Source organism: Molossus molossus, unplaced genomic scaffold, assembly GCF_014108415.1.
Source record: "Molossus molossus isolate mMolMol1 unplaced genomic scaffold, mMolMol1.p scaffold_m16_p_5, whole genome shotgun sequence".
Taxonomy (NCBI): Eukaryota; Metazoa; Chordata; class Mammalia; order Chiroptera; family Molossidae; genus Molossus; species Molossus molossus.
Genome location: NW_023425388.1, coordinates 114,211,162 through 114,227,366, shown reverse-complemented (window position 1 = coordinate 114,227,366; position 16,205 = coordinate 114,211,162).

Genomic DNA, 16,205 nt, shown 5'->3' with positions numbered 1-16,205 from the left:
TCACATAACCATCACCACAATCTCCTGAAAACTTCTCTCTTGTGCCTTTGTGGTCAGTCCCATCCCCTTTCCCTGGCTCCTGGCAACCACAGCTCTGATTTCTGTCCGTATAGAGTTCCTTCTCCAGAATTTTATATACATGCAATCATGTACTATGTAGTCTTTCTGTCTGGCTTCTTTTAGCATAATGCTTTTGAGATTTACGCATGTTGTTGAGTGTCAGTGGTCCATTCCTTTTTGTTGCTGAGCAGAACTATTTTGCACGCGGGTGCTACAATGTCTTTCTCCACTCCCTAGCAGCGGGCATGTGGGTCGCTTCTACTTTTGGGTGTCATGGATCGAGCCGCCTGAATATGTAGGTACAAGGAGCAGTATTGCTGGATTGTATAGTATGGTCTATTTAACTTTATAAGGATGGCCGTTAACTTTCAAAGTTCATTGCCACATTTGGATGCGATCACTAAGAATGGAAGTTAAGAGTTTTGATATAAAATCAGTTATGGCCCGGGATGATCTGAGTCCGTTCACTGTGCGTTGAGAGAGAAGGGACGTACGTGCTGGAGAGCGTTGCTGGGCATCGCTTCCCCTGGCCGCCGGTGCCCGCCGCCTGGCTCCAGCACGGTTGCTCTCGGGCCTCCTTTCAGAAGGACTGGACAAGAGGACCCCAAGGTTCGTTCCAGTCCCGAGTCGTAGCCATCTAAGGCTTGCAGGGGTTTGGCCTGAAGAGCAGAAAACATCATTGCCACCAAATCTCTAGGTCACGATACATGTGTCATCGAAAGCACTCTTCTGTGGATTATCTCATGTGATCCTTAAAACAGCCTATCAGGTAATCCAGATGGATTCATGGTAGTTTCACAGGGCCACTGGGACTCTAGGTGTGATCTTACTCTTCTTTCTTCTTCTTCCTTCCTCCTCCTCCTCCTTTCTTCTCTTCCTCCTCCTCCTCCTCCTCCTCCTCCTCCTCCTCCTCCTCGCATTCAACTTACAGCTAAAGAATAACAAAAAACTGAAGCAGAGACCTTCACCCAACCCTGAGCCCTCTTCACGTCACTAAACCCCACCCCGTCCCTCAGGCTCATCACATTGATGAGTCCAACCCCAGCCCCGAACCTCCAAGGTGAGGCTGAGGGATGTCTATCGAGCACAGTGTTTGGAAACAAAAATAACTTATTTTCCCTTGACGGCCAGGCGGAAAGGACTTTCTTTAGTTCATGCACAATTGTTGTCCTTATGTTACAGGTGGGGTAACTGAGCCTCGGAGAAGCTGGAAAACCACGCGTGTCATTTTGCTAGAGAGCGTGCCTGGGTCTCCTTACGCGGTGCTGCCTCACTGAAGTCTGAGTGGGCAGCCCAGGGCGCCCCAGAGTTTAGGACCTCAGAGATCCTTATTGCGAGTGTGGGCAGTAGTATGCCAGTCCCTTCTCGTGATACAGAGGAAATGGGGGTGAGAATTGGATTGCTGAAGGAGGAGGGTATCTAAGGAGGAAAAGGGGCAGCAAGTAGAAGGGAGACCAAGGGAAGGAGCTGAGAGACTTGTGGCCACGGGAGGCAGCACAGGGAGGGAGTGAAATAGAGCAGAGACCGCTCCAAGTGCCTGGAGAATCTGGTGTCAGAGTTGCTTCCCTCCGGGAACAGGTCCTGCCCTGGACTCCTGGGTGCAGGGCGGGGTCATCTGACAAAGGGTTACCCATCCCTTGGACTGTCCTAAACTCCTAAAATAATCTCCACCCGTGTGAGATTCCTTTTACAGAGGACAAAATATCTCACCTCCAAGTAGAGAGAAAATAAGTTCTGGTTGAAGGAGAAGAGACACTTACTTTAAGAGCGTATGAGTATCAGGCCCAGTAAGGAGTAGGTGCTGTGCACATGATGTCATCTACTCCTTCCAGAGCCGTGTGCAGGAGGGCTGGCTCCATCGTGGACACGAAGTGACGGAGAGGGCCAGGAACGGTTTACCTTCAGTGTGTGAACATGCCTTTTATGAGCCAGGAAATGGCTCTGTGTGCAGAGGTATTTTTGTCATTCGTGTGTACACACAGTGTTCCTTCACATAACGACTGACGATTTCTGAAAACACACTTCGCAATGAAGCAGCATGTTCTCAGGAGAGGTACCGACTGAGCATCACGATCTTGCACACTGGGCAGCGATGGTGACGTGTAGTTCTCGGAGCTGTGAACACCTCGAGCTGTTATCATCCACGAACCGAAGAGGTATTTACATAGAAGTAGACATTTATTTAGTCCTAGTACTTAGAGTTTTTGAGGGATATTTAAGTTTTTTCCCCGCATATGTATTTGAAGCATTTTTTAAAGGTAAATGTTAGAGAACAGGTGATTTTTTATTATTCCACACCGATCAGTATGGTCCTTGAGGCTACTTCCTCACTTCTGATTTGCCTACGTGGCTCTTAAATATACGGGGGTGGGCAGAAGCTTCAATACAATTTACAGTTGTAATACAAATAAATAATACTAAATAATAACACAAGCATCAACTCTTTCCCGTGTTCTCAACCGTGACCCTGACTGCGCTCACCCCTCATGCTTCAGGTTGCATTCACTTCTGCTTCTGGGGAGCCCTCAAGTTAATTAGCTTTGCATCTTCTTGTGATGACCCCATAAGCATTCGGTTCCCAAATAGTTCAGGTTTTCTTTCGTTGGATGATTGAGATGCTTTTTTATTTCCATTTAAGCAGCTTAGAGCTGTACTAAAGTGTCCACCATGTTGACCTTGACCGGCCGGCAAGAGGCAGGGGTTCCGGTCTGGGAACAGCTGTTCTGGAGACAGATTTGCAGTCACCAGTTTAAAGGCTTTCGCCAGACCGACCCGAGCAGCACAGACTGACTGTGGCCTGAGGATTCTTCTCGGCCAGTGTGCATCAGGAAAACCCCTGGTGCAGCCCAGGAGGTCCCTGGAATACTGCAGAGCTGAAATTTGTCCCCAGAATTTGATCCTGCAGTGTCCGGCTGCCAACACAGTGCTGCAGCCCAGCCCGTCCCATGGCGGGGCACCCTTAGGACACACCCAGCTCTGGCCAGGCCCACGCCCAGGAGGGTGATAGTATCTAAAAAGCAGCATGTGAACTCTTTGGCAGGTTTTGTGGGTGTCAGCTGAGGGCAGCCCTTTCTGGACGCCAGCGCGTTCTCGGGGGAGGTGAGGCCAAGCCCAGCCACCTGCCCTGAGTGATACTCATTAGCGATTCCGGGCTACTGGGCTAGAACTGAATTCATCTGGAAGGTGTTGGCCCACCGGACGCGAAACTCACCAGGGGATGTCTGTAAGACAGGTGCCAAGTACCCAGGGACGAGCAGAGGAATCGCCTTTAACAGTGTCCAACAGACCTGCACACGTCGGTTCTGAAGACCTAGCATTTGTCCACAGAAGGTATGTGGATGCATTTTGAAGTCAGGAGGAAAACGCCAGAAGGTCCTGAGGCCGCGCAGTCGCAGGTCCCAGGGCAGAGCCTCCGCCACGGCCTTGACCCGACAGGAGGCCGTCCCCAGCCTGCACGCCTTCTGTCTTGGAGGCAGACTGGTGAAGGCCTTAAAGGGCAGATAGAAAAGCCAAGACTAATGACGGACGTTCAAGGTGAAGATTAAATAAGAAAAATGGAGGGCAGAGGTTAATACAAGAATCCACACTTTTTATTTTAATCCTCACCCAAGGATATTTTTACATTTATCTTCAGACAGAGTGGGAGGGAAGAGAGAGAAACATCGATCTGAGAGAGACACATTGATTGGCTGCTTCCCGCACAACCCCAACCAGGGCCGAGAACTAACTGCAACCAAGGTACATGCCCTTGACCAGAATCGAACCCGGGACTCTTTGGTCTGCACATCCATACTTTGTTTTTTTTAACAATTTTTTTTTCTTTATTGATTTGAGAAAGAGAGGAAGGGAGAGGGAGAGAGAGATAGAAACAATGATGAGAGAGACGCTCAATCACTGAGCCATACCGGCTGGGCTGGACATAAGTTTTTAATTCCTTTGGGTAAATACCAAGGCAAGCAATTGTTGGATTTTATGTTAAGAGTATGTTTAGTGCCCGGCTGGTGTGGCTCAGTGGTTGAGCGTCGACCCTGCACCAAGAGGTCGCCAGTTCGATTCCCGGTCAGGGCACATGCCCAGGTTGCGGGCCTGATCCCTAGTGGGGGGCACGCAGGAGGCGGCCAGTAGAGAAAAAATAGAAAAGAGGATGTTTGTTTTGTAGGAAATTGCCCAACTGTCTTCCAGCATGCCCGTGCCGTTCTGCGTTCCCCCTGGGATGAGTCCAAGTCCTGTTGTCCCACATGCTCGCCAGCATTTGGTGGTGTTAGTGTTCCGGGTGGCGGCCATTCCAATACATGTGCATGTCATGTTCTTCTAATTACCTCTCTGATGACACGATATGGAACATCTTTTCACATTCTTATTTAGCATCAGTGTATCTTCTGTGGCCACCTCTCTGTTAAGGTCTTTGGCCATTTATTTATTGGTTTGTTTATTTTCTTCTGTTTAGTTTTAAGAGTTCTTTATATATTTTGGATAAGTCCTTTACCAAATATGTCTTATGCAAATAGTCTCTCCCAGTCTATGACTTATCTTTTTTTTTTTAATCCTCACCCAAGGATATGTTTTTTATTGATTTTAGACAGAATGGAAGGGAGAGGGAGAGAGAGAAAAACACCGATGTGGAGAGAGCAACATTGATTGGTTGCCTCCTGTATATACCTTGACCAGAGATCAAACCTGCAACTCGAGTATGTGCCCTGACTGGGAATCAAACTTGCAACCCTTTGCTGCATGGGACAATGCTCCAACCAACTGAATCACAGTGCCCAGGGCTGTGGCTTATCATTTCATTCTCTTGGCAGTGTCTTTCATAGAGCAAAAATATTTAATTTTAATGAAGTCCAGCTTATCCGTTCTTTCTTTAATGAATTGTGCCTTTGGTGTTTTATCTAAAAAGTCATTGCCAAACCCAAGGTCATCCAGCTTTTCACCTATGGTAGAGGTTTAGTTTTGTGTTTTACATTTAGGTCTATGATTTATTTTGAGTTAATATTTGTGAAAGGTGCAAGATCTGTATACAGAATCTTTTTTTTTTTGCATATGGATATTCAGTTATTTCAGCACATTTGTTGAAAATACTACTTTTTCTGCATTGTAATGCCTTTGCCCCTTTGTCAAATATAAATTGACTGTATTTTTATGTGGCTCTATTTCTGGACTCAGTTATATTCCATTGATCTGTTGGTTTATTCTTTTGCTAATACCACACTGTTTTAATTACTGTTGCTTTTTTTTTTTTTTAATCCTCACCAGGGGATATTTTTTCCCCATTTATCTTCAGATAGAGTGGGAGGGAGGTTGCCTCCCACACGACCCTGACCAGGGCTGGGGACCAAACCTCAACCGAGGTACATGCCCTTGACCGGAATCGAACATGTGACTCTTTGGCCTGTGGGCCGACACTCTTACCCTGAGCCAAACCAGCCAGGGCTGATTGTTGTAGCTTTATAGTAAGTCTTGAAGTCAGGTGGGTCAGACCTCCAACTTTGTTCTTCTCTTTTAATACCGAGTTTGCTATCTGGGTCTTTTGCCTCTCCATCTAGACTTTATGTTCAGTTTGCCAATATTCACAAAATAGCTTGCTGGGATTTTGATTCAGGTGCGGCGAATCTATAATGTTGGCAAGAACTGACATCTTGACAATACTGAGTGTTCCTTATATCCACGAACATGAAATACCTCTATCTATTTAGCTTTTCTTTGATATCTTTCATTAGAATTTTGTAGTTTTCCTCCTATAGATCTTGTACATATTTTATTAGATTTATACCTAATTATATCATTTTTGGGGGTGCAAATGTAAATAGTAATATGTTTTCTAATTTAAAATTTTATTTGTTCATTGATAGTATATAGTGAAGTGATCAACTTTTGTATAATTAACTTTGTATTCTGAAACCTTATAATTGCTTTTGAAAAAATTGATTTTAGAGAGGGAGGATGGGAGGGGGGGAGACAGAGAGAGAGACAGAGAGAGAGAGAGAGAGAGAGAGAGACAAAGAAAGAAACAGTGATGTGAGACAGATACGTCAATTAGTTGCCTCCTGTACATACCCTGACCAGGGATCGCAGGGGATTGAACACGCAACCCAGGTATGTGCCCTGACAGGAATCCAACTTGTAATCTTCTGGTGCATGGGGTGACACTCCAACCAACTGAGCCACGCTGGCCAGGGATATAATTGGTTATTAATTCTGGAGTTTTTGAGTCTTTTTTTATTTGTTTTCTACATAAATGATTATGTCATCTATAAACAAAGACAGTTTATTTCTCCCTTTCCATCTGTAAATCTCTTATTTCCTTTTATTATCTTATTGCATTAGCTAGGACTTCTAATATGATGTTGAAAAATAGTAGTAAGAGGGGACATCCTTCTGTGGTTTCTGATCTTAATGGGAAATCTTCAAGTTTCTCACCACTAAGGATAATGGTAGGTGTAGTTTTTTGTATTGTTTATTATCAAGTGGAGGAAGTTCTCCTCAGCTCCTGGTTTGCTGAGGGTACCTTATTTTTTTTCTTAATATGGTTTGGAGAACTTTATGTTGTGAACAGTAAGAGCTACATCATCATCATCATCATCATCATCACTTGCAGCTGCATAGTACTTTATTGCATGGATATACCATAGTGTATTTAACCTGACCACTGTTGATGGGGTATTTGGGTATTTAGGTATTTCCACATCTTTTAAACCATATACAGTATATAGAACATTTTGCATGTGTGAAAATTCCTAAAAGTTGAAGTAGTGAGTAAAGCGCACGCGCGCGCGCGCACACATACACACACACACACACACACACGGGTTACTTTGATTATTAAATTAACAATTTATACCAATTTATACTCATATAAGTATATATGAAATATTTGAAAAGTTGTATCTCAGTGTAGTTTTGATTTGCATTTCTCTTACTATAATGAAGTTGAATATACCATCTATCTTTTTATATTTAATAATTATATTTCTTTTATTTCTCTATCTTTTGCTCATTTTTCTATTGGACTTTTGATCTTTTTCTTAGTGGGGTATGGTAGCATCTTACCTATTATGGAAATTATCTCTTTGTCTGATAGGAATTACAATTGTGGGTATGTGCATACACTGTTTAACCCAGAGTAGGTTCTCTGAGGTGTTGAAACATATCACTTGGTAGGAGTATTATAGTATGTATCTTTGGGTCAGATCTCTGACATTATACTTTTTTTTTAATCCTCACCCGAGGACATTCTTCCAAATTTTGTTCTGATAGAGTGGGAGGGAGAGAGAGAGAGAGAGAAACAATGACGTGAAAGGGACACATCGAGTGGTTGCCACCCGCACAACCCAACCAGGGCCTGGGACAAACTGCAACCTAGGTACATACCCTTAGCGGGAACCGAACCCAGGTCTCTGTGGACTGCAGGCCGATGCTCTAACCGCTGAGCCAGGCCTCTCACCTTATAATTTTTAAAGTATACTTTCATTTTCAGCTTTTATGATTCATTGATGAAACATTGCTTTATTTAGACTGGAAGAATCCAGGTCTGGTTAACTGTGCGCTCTCCACAGAGAAAAGCGTAGTCTGACATAGTGTACTCAGCATCTCTGGAGCCAGTGGCTGAAACTTGGCAATCACACACTTGTCAGGTCCAGTGACCTTCCCCTTTGCCCCCTTTTCCCTGGGAACAAGGAAGCAGCTGTGGCCTACCGCCTTTGAGTATTTTGGCCAACAGACCGGCATCTTGGGAATTTATCCAGCAGGCTTTTCAGAGGTATTGAGACCCTTTTAAAAGAAAGCAAAGTCATTAAAGGAAACCAAGCACATTAAAGATTTATGCCTCTTGTGTAATTTGGCTGCAAGAAACAAAGCCGGTTTCTGTTCCGCACGTAATAGAAGATGAGCTGAAAACTACAAAGAAACATGTTTAAAGTTAATGAATACATTTTAATAATGCTTGTTGTCACATCACTCACATCTCACGTTTACCGGGCAGCTGGGAAAGATTCTGTACACTAGAAAGAGAACAGCATTTCCTGGAGGTGGAGGGACAAGGGTCCTGGGTTTCTGAAGTCCCCAGGAAACAGTTCTGCATATAGAGGACATAGTCACCAGCTGCTGCCAATCAGTAAGGCCTCACTGGGGACTGGGGACATGTCGAGGAACAGTATGGGGCTGATTGAAGCGAATGGCACCAAGAGGTCGGCCACTACAGAAGAGTTCTGTCCAAGTGCTGTTTTTCTCTGAACTCCGCAAATGGAAGAGCAAGACCTCATGCACTCGGTGCCTAAGGGCAGGCATTTTCTAGAAGGGACGAAGTGAGGTCTAGGTCATAGTGAACGGTTTGGTACATCAATTTCCTTTTCCTTTTAAACGTTTTCTTTCTCGCAACTCTTCTAATGAGCTTTGTGATCCCTAACACCCTGTCCCTCCTGTTTCTCCCCCTTCAAACTCTATTCTTTCCCGTCTCCAGTCGGTGTAATCAAAGGACGACTTTCTCTTTGTCTTCTTTCTTTGAGGGGACATTCCTTCTGTTTAGGGACCGCCTGACATTGTTCAAGAAGCATTCGTTCGGGATGTAACCAAGGGGCCCGGCGAAGCAAAGCGCACAGTTGTGACCACAACCCCCAGTTGGGAGGTGGTGTGAGGGGAGACCCAGAGTGAACCTGGGGACCAATGTGGAACCTGGTGAGGCTACAGATAGGAGCAGATGCTCTGGGAAACCAGGGACCAGCCAGCCCTGCTAGGATTCATGCAAGTCCAAGAACTGGTGGCTCCATTGTAGATGGCCAGCCACGGAGACCACGCAAGACACCCCGCCTGGCAGGCTCCAGCCAGGAAGTCTTCTGGGTCAGTTAAAACATAGAGGGGTGGCTGGGGAGCAGGAGGGAGGCACAGAAGGATGGAAGGAGGGAGGATGAATGGAAAAGCGGCAGCATTTCCCTTCTCACCGAAGCTGAATTTGTGAGAATTCCAGACCTCCAGGTGAATTCCCAGCACTGCGGGGAAGAGAGAGTTCAGATGGACACGCCCACGCGAGGCTTCCCAAACGGAGCTGGTACGCAAAGGGCACGCGGGCAGAGTGCTGAGTGGTGGGGAAGCGCAGGCTCTGGGGGAAGAAATCAGCCTGTGCTGAGAAGCCATCTGGGAAAACCCTTAGACTCATTTGAATTGAAACAAGCTGAGACCTTCAGCATTTTTCCCCAGTGAGATCCAAGCTAAACCGTGACATGAGCTGAGGTTCAGTTGTGGAAGTGCTCGTGGGTCCGTGCCTAGCAGCTGTCCCAGTAAGTCCACGCTGCTCCTGAGAGCTAGATAATGAACTGCCGTTTGCTTTGAAGTCTTCGGAAAGCTGCTTCCTACTGGGGTACATTTACAGCTTCTACAACTGCCACGTCAGGTGTTCGGGGCCTCAGCCGCCTGGTCCCACTAACGCCTTTAGATGTTCAGGTTTCTCAGCGGTGATCAAATCCCTCACACTGCTATATGAGGTCTTTCAAGACAGGTGTTTAACAAATATGACTTATTTTTAATCATTCGATTGTTAAATACGTTTACCAAAAACATGACTATAAGTCATGGATGTTTGTAGCTTTAAAAAAAATTTTTTTTGAGGGAGAGCTGTTTCCAAAGGGGTCAGGTTTGGGAGAAATGGATGTAGAACTGTGAGATCAACACAATTATCTAGATAGTAGCATCACACTAAGAAACACGAATAAAAATGTATACCCTTATTACTTTTAAAATCTTGATAAGGGAGTCAATTTTGATTTTCTTTACATTAGAATTTTCAAAGTAGGCCTTAGGAAGAATACATTTATAAGAAATTCAGGCTTAAGGTTCAGAACAAAAAAGTTTAAACTGGCGCCCGTATGTGTTGAAGGGAGAGGGATGAAGTATAGCCGAGGGAACAATTGGATTTATTTGTGTTTCCTGTATAACTTCTCTGTGACAAGGGGCAGGGGATCTCTGTAAGGGACTATGGTGTCTATATCTTACTCATTCAAGCCCAAGTGAATATAATTTCACTTGAGATTACTGTAAAGAGAGAATAATTAACACGATCTATTTTAAAGAGAATGGCTCACAGCATAATTTTGAAACGGATGGCTAAGACTGTGAAATTATGTGAATTCTATATACACTACACTGGAGTAAGAAAAATGCCCGTGTTTTCCTGCTGAGACTGTTTGGTAGGGTTAGCAAAGGGTAATTGCCAGTTGGGATTTATCTGCAGTAAAAACCAAACGTGGGCTGATGGAGACCGAGGTCCGGGACTTAACCTGTCCGGTGGAAACCGCGGGTACCTAGGGAACCTCCCTTTTCTCATACATTTATTTCGATTTGCCTTTAGGGAGCTGACGGAGAGGCACGGGGAGTGTTTTTGTGGCTAAAGTTAAAATTGTTTCATTAAATGGTAATGGACTTAATACTCCTGTAAAGAGAGCCTGTGGCTTATGTGCAGGAATTGCATTTGGGCCCATAGAGCTGAACGGGGTATGTGAGCACACGTTACGAACAGGTTTTGTTCTTTGGCTATAAATCACTCTGATTTTTAACCGAGCAGCCATTTTAGATGCAACCAGTGATTGATTTCGGCCCAGAGAAAGATCCGGACGTCTGTTTGAACACTGGGAGCTCAGCCTGGCTCACTGGACTCAGCGACAGACTAGAACTTGTTGTATAAAACTTCACACTATGCCTCTCCCTTTCTTTAGCATCTTTACTATAAAATAAGCCAATAATGCAATTAGGAGGAATTACTGATTTTATAGTATTTTGCAATTGTGCAGGAGTTTTTGCTGATTTTTTTTTTTTTTGGAAAGGGGACTCATGCTACAGTATAGGTGGCTTGAAAAATGAATTTGTTCTTGGCTGATGTAAGAGATTGAAAGTTGTGCCACTTGCTCCAGATTAGATGGGAATGTGTCTTTTTTGCAGTTTTGAGCACCTACAGGTGCCTGACGTAGCGAGGCCAAGGAATACAGGCTCAGATTGGCCCACAATTCCACGTGCCCTCCCTCATTCCTGTCTTCAGGATCACCGAGTCACGTGGCTTTGGACAGTCTATGTCAGCTCTTTTGAAATGAAGCAACACTCACTTCCTTATCATCTTGAAACATTTGGAGATAGAAACACGGTGTCTTCACGGCACACGGGCTGCATGTGGCCATGAACCATGTGGACAGCATGTAAGCTGAGAACACGACAGTTGAAGATCTCTGTCCTCTTCTGCTTTATGAAACGGTGAGAATGTCGACAGTGAGGTCACAAGACGGTATGAGATGGAGGCGTAAAGAACTGCCTTCCATTCATTCCTCCACTTTTCTTGGGCACCAACTGTTCTTTCTCTACCAGAAGAAATCTAAAATGTGACAACAGTGCAGAACTGTCCTTAACTGCAACAATTCTAGCACTAGGGGTATGGACTCATCCAAAAGAACTCGGAATAAACAACATATGCAGAATGGTGACGGCAGGAAGGGCAGAGAGAGAAGGTGCTGAACACTACCCAGTGTGACCTCAAGGAAACAGTCGAGTCCTCTGGAACGAGGGATGGATGGGTAACCCAGGGGCTCCTTCTCGCTCTCCAGTTCTGAGGATCACAACAGAAATTGTGGTGGACAGTTACCTCCGTCCAGGAGGAAGATGGACACTCTGGGTCCTCCCAGTTGAAGGATGTTTTCTACAATTCTTGTTTTCAGCTGTTTCAAAGTATGTTGTTTCGCTGTGTGATGGTCCAGCGCTCTGAAAGCTGCTAGGCACATGGTGAATGCAGGAATATTTATTGACAGGTTACGTATCTTTAGAGTATAAAACACAATCCGTGGATAAGTTTCTTTTTTTTAAATAATTTTTCTTCATTGATTTTAGAGAGAGAGAGAGGAAGAGGGAGAGAGAGATAGAAACATCGATGAGAGAGAACATCGATGGGCTGCCTCCTGCATGCCCCTCACTGGGCATCGGGCCCCCATCCTGGGCATGTGCCCTGACCGGGAATCAAACCGGCGACCTCTTGGTGCAGGGTCGACGCTCAACCACTGAGCCACACTGGCCAGGTTCCATGGATAAGTTTCTAAGCTCCAGTCTCTACTTTGAATTTCTTTTATAGACAACAGGGAAACATTAGCTGATAGAAGGAACATAAAATATAAGTAAAAATCAGTCAAGACAGGCCTGCATGGGCTTTCATCTCTCTCTTGCATTTTAGCAGCTAGATTACCTTTAGGAATTCATGACAAAGCTATTTCCTTCCTGACCTGACAGTGTTTGGTTCCTCAAGGGCTTTTACATGTTAACACGAAAATTTTATCAATATTCAGAACCACAGAGCTAATCCGATACGGGGACACAACAGGACCAAGTGTCGGTGGTAAGCTAGCGTTTACTTCTTACTTTTGCCGGTACTTTTCTAAGCTCTTTTCATACACTAACTCATTTGCTCCTCACAACAATCCTCAGGTAGGTACTGTCAACTGTTCCTGTTTCAGGGTGAGGAAATCCAGCCACCGAGAGGGTAAGTGACCTGCCTGACGTCACTCAGACTGTAAGTGGCAGAGCTGGGACTTGAACCTATGCCGTCTGTTTTTAAGGCCCAGGCTGATGTCCACAATGACATAACTACCTGCCGACGTGACTGCTGATTTGCCATAGTCACAGCCACTCACACCAGCAGCTGGTTACCGGGCGTTTTCACCCAGATTGAAGCCAAGCGCTGCCCAGCTGGAGGCAGGACCAGCTCTGTGTTCTGGGCACAGTGGGCCAGGGCCTGGAGCCCGAGATACTTTTAGTGGCCCAAGAACATGTTCTGTTTATTTTTTTAATCAGAAGAAATACATACATATAATCTAGCCTGGATCATATTTGTCTTTGTACTGGTATAGTTGCCACTGATATTTTATATATTTTTAGAAGTGCCCAGGGACGTCATTGTGCCCGGTTGCCCCTCCAGAGGCTCCTTCTGTCCAGGGGGGTGGCTGCAGGCCCACCCTGGGCAGAGCTGCTCAGCTCACTGGTGGACGCTGGCTTCTCCCGGGAGGCCCCCGCCCCGCTCCGCCCTCGTCACCAGCTGGGTGCTGGCCCCCCCTTCTCGCATGCACTGGACCCGGCAAGCCTGCTGCGTGCTCCCTGCTGGCCTGCAGGTGCGTTGGTCTGGGCGATACCATTTTAAACAAAGCAGAGTTAGTTGCCAGCATTACACAGATGGGGAGATTTTCCACAGAAACCCGGGTCCTGGCTTCCCTCGGAGAATCAGAAGCCTGAGAGCACCGGCCCGTGTTGCCGGACGCCACTCGGTGGGGGCTGAGTCAGGCTGTGGGCTTCAAGCCCCTCCTGGCCCTGCTTGTCCCAGGACGCACGAGAGTTTCAACTTTTGCGCAAGGTGGAGGTGACAGAATATTCTGTTTCCTCAACATTCTTGCAGGTGCACAGAGAAGGAAGGAAACTGGAGATTGTACAGTTTGTAAGACTGGAAAGGCAGGCTCCAGCCAGCGGGAAGGTCGGAGGACGTCAGGGCTCTGCCCACCACGTGGAGTGAGGCCCCTCCTACTTCAGGGCTCTGCCCACCGCGTGGAGAGAGGCCCCTCCTACTTCAGGGCTCTGCCCACCGCGTGGAGTGAGGCCCCTCCTACTTCAGGGCTCTGCCCACCGCGTGGAGAGAGGCCCCTCCTACTCCAGGGCTCTGCCCACCGCGTGGAGTGAGGCTCCTCCTACTTCAGGACTCTGCCCACTGCGTGGAGTGAGGCCCCTCCTACTCCAGGGCTCTGCCCACCGCGTGGAGTGAGGCTCCTCCTACTTCAGGGCTCTGCCCACCGCGTGGAGTGAGGCCCCTCCTACTTCAGGGCTCTGCCCACCGCGTGGAGAGAGGCCCCTCCTACTCCAGGGCTCTGCCCACCGCGTGGAGAGAGGCCCCTCCTACTCCAGGGCTCTGCCCACCGCGTGGAGAGAGGCCCCTCCTACTCCAGGGCTCTGCCCACCGCGTGGAGTGAGGCCCCTCCTACTCCAGGGCTCTGCCCACCGCGTGGAGAGAGGTCCCTCCTACTTCAGGGCTCTGCCCACCGTGTGGAGTGAGGCCCCTCCTACTTCAGGGCTCTGCCCACCGCGTGGAGAGAGGCCCCTCCTACTCCAGGGCTCTGCCCACCGCGTGGAGAGAGGTCCTTCCTACTTCAGGGCTCTGCCCACCGTGTGGAGTGAGGCCCCTCCTACTTCAGGGCTCTGCCCACCGCGTGGAGTGAGGCCCCTCCTACTTCAGGGCTCTGCCCACCGCGTGGAGTGAGGCCCCTCCTACTTCAGGGCTCTGCCCACCGCGTGGAGTGAGGCCCCTCCTACTTCAGGGCTCTGCCCACCGCGTGGAGAGAGGCCCCTCCTACTCAAGCAGCAGGCTGGAGCTGAGCCCTGCAGGGGTGGTGCACCCAGGGCAGCCCCGCCTCCAGGGACACGGGAGGTGGGAAGTGAGGCAGGAGAACCAGCTGGAAATTGATTTGCCCTCAACCCCACCCCCTTCCCTTCACCTGCCTTATGCTGCTGAAACTGCGCAAAATAGGGATTGACTATGGAATTCCTGCATTTCTTATTAATTTATTTTCTCAAGAAAAGCTTTTTAAAATTATTTTTATTAATTGAATTTTAATTCAATTAAAATACTTCATAGGGTAAAAATGACAAGTTTAGAGTATTCGGGGTTTATTTGCATCCTTCTTTTCATGAAGTACCTATATATTCCTTTTTATATTGTTGAAATTGTACATTCTATATATTTTTTTCTTTTTTTTTCTTTTTTTTTTTTATCCTCACCCGAGGATATTTTTCCATTTTTTGTACAGATAGAGTGGGAGGGAGAGAGAGGAAGGGAGAGAGAGAGAGAAACATCGACGTGAAAGGGACACATCGAGTGGCTGCCACCTGCACAACCAACCAGGGCTGGGGACAAACTGCAACCGAAGTACGTGCCCTTAGCGAGAACCGAACCTGGGTCTCTCCGGACCGCAGGTCGACGCTCTCACCGCTGAGCCAAACTGGCCAGAGCTCTATATTTTGTTATTTTCATTGAAAATTTTTACTTTCCATGTGCTAATATAGTCCATGTGCTAATAATGTTAATGGTGTCACAGTATTCTGCCTTTTATTTTAAAATTTTTATTATCCTTTTTTCTTTCTTTATTGAATTTATTCAAGTGACATTGGTTAATACAATTATATCGGTTTCAAGTGTACACTTTTATAATACATCATCTGTGTGTTATATTGTGTGTTCATCACCCCAAGTCAAATCTTATCAAGTTACCTTCCCTCACCATTTATCCCCTCTTTGCCATCTTCTACCTCCCTGACCCCCTTTTTCCTCTGGTAACCCCATGCTGTTGTCTGTGTCTATGAGTATTTTTTCCTTGCTTAATCCCTTCACCTTTTCTTATCCAGCCTCCAACCCCCTCCCCTCTGACAGTTGTCAGTCTGTTCTCTGTATCTACAAGTCTGTTTCTATTTTGTTTGTTAAATGGGACTACATCAAACTAAAACACAGCAAAGGAAACCATCAACAAAATGAAAAAACCCACTGAATGGGAGAATATATTTGCCAATGATACATCTGGTAAGGGGGTAATATTCAACATTTATGAAGAACTTATAAAACTCAACACCAAGACAAACAAGCCAATTAAAAAATGAACAGACATGAACAAAAGACATGAACAGACACTTCTCCAAAAAGAACATACAGATGGCTAATGGACATATGAAAAGATGCTCAACACCATTAATCATCAGAGAAATGCAAATTAAAACCCCAGTGAGATATCACCTCACACCTGTCAGAACGGCTACCATCAGGAAATCAACAAACAAGTGTTGGTGAGGGTGTGGAGAAAAGGGAACCTTTGTGCACTGTTGGTGGGAATGTAGATTGGTGCAGCCACTGTGGAAAGCAGTATGGAGTTTCCCCCAAATTAAAAATGGACCTGTCTTAAGACCCAACGATTCCACTTCTGGAAATATATGCAAAGAAACCTGTCCAGACAGATCAGTTCCATTGGGCATCTCTCTGCAAGGCCATCAGGCACCAAAGGTGAAAAGAATTTTATATTAGTGTCTTGTTGGAAACCTTCCTATTTAAGAATGAGATTTTAAATTCTCTCCAGGACCATGTAAGCTTTATAAACCTTGCC